The 652-nt window shown below is 37.1% G+C and overlaps 1 non-coding gene across 1 annotated transcript; it reads left to right on the forward strand.

Moving 5' to 3' along the window:
* Positions 1-278: 278 nt before the first annotated feature.
* On the forward strand, positions 279-415 carry LOC130031175 (small nucleolar RNA SNORA15). Its single transcript, XR_008793626.1, has one exon. It is a non-coding gene; the product is annotated as a small nucleolar RNA SNORA15 (small nucleolar RNA).
* The last annotated feature ends 237 nt before the right edge of the window (positions 416-652 follow it).

Raw genomic sequence — 652 nt, forward strand, 5'->3', positions numbered from 1 at the left:
CTGGAACAACTGGACACCCTTATAGGACAACCCTGAACTTCAACCATAACCATTTCCGTACTAAGAAGTAGTAATAATTACAGTCTGATTACAGACCAAAATTTACAACACATAAGCATCAAGAAGAAAACATAAGAGAACATATTTCTGACTTTGAACTTGGCAAAAATTCCTTAACACACGAAGTTCACTAATCAAAAAGTTTTTAAAAGGACAAATTGGACTTCATCAACTCTAAAATTTTTGTTCGCCAAAAAATATGATTAAGAAGAACACAAACGTGGCTGAATACTATGTTTTTTTTTCAATGTTTCACACAGCCAGACACCATGCAAAAAGAAAATTTTCCTTTGAGATTATTTTTATAGTATTTTAGGGGTTTTATGGCATATCATTATTAAAAGTGACTCTAAATAATGAGTAAAAGAAGAATAAAAAGATCACAATGAGAGGTTGGGGTGGTAGTACAGCAGGTAGGACACTTGCCATGCATGAAGGAAGCTTGGGTTTGATCCCTGACCCATACAGTTCCCCAAGGAATTCCAGAGCACAGAGTCAAGAATAAGCCCTGAGTGCATCAGCAACCTGACAGTGCCTTCAGGCTTCCTAAGACCCCAAAATTGCCACTATGTCTCTGGCCAGACCTCAACAA

The sequence above is a fragment of the Sorex fumeus genome, unplaced genomic scaffold (genome assembly GCF_029834395.1).
Source record: "Sorex fumeus unplaced genomic scaffold, SorFum_2.1 ptg000045l, whole genome shotgun sequence".
In the NCBI taxonomy this organism is placed as follows: domain Eukaryota; kingdom Metazoa; phylum Chordata; class Mammalia; order Eulipotyphla; family Soricidae; genus Sorex; species Sorex fumeus.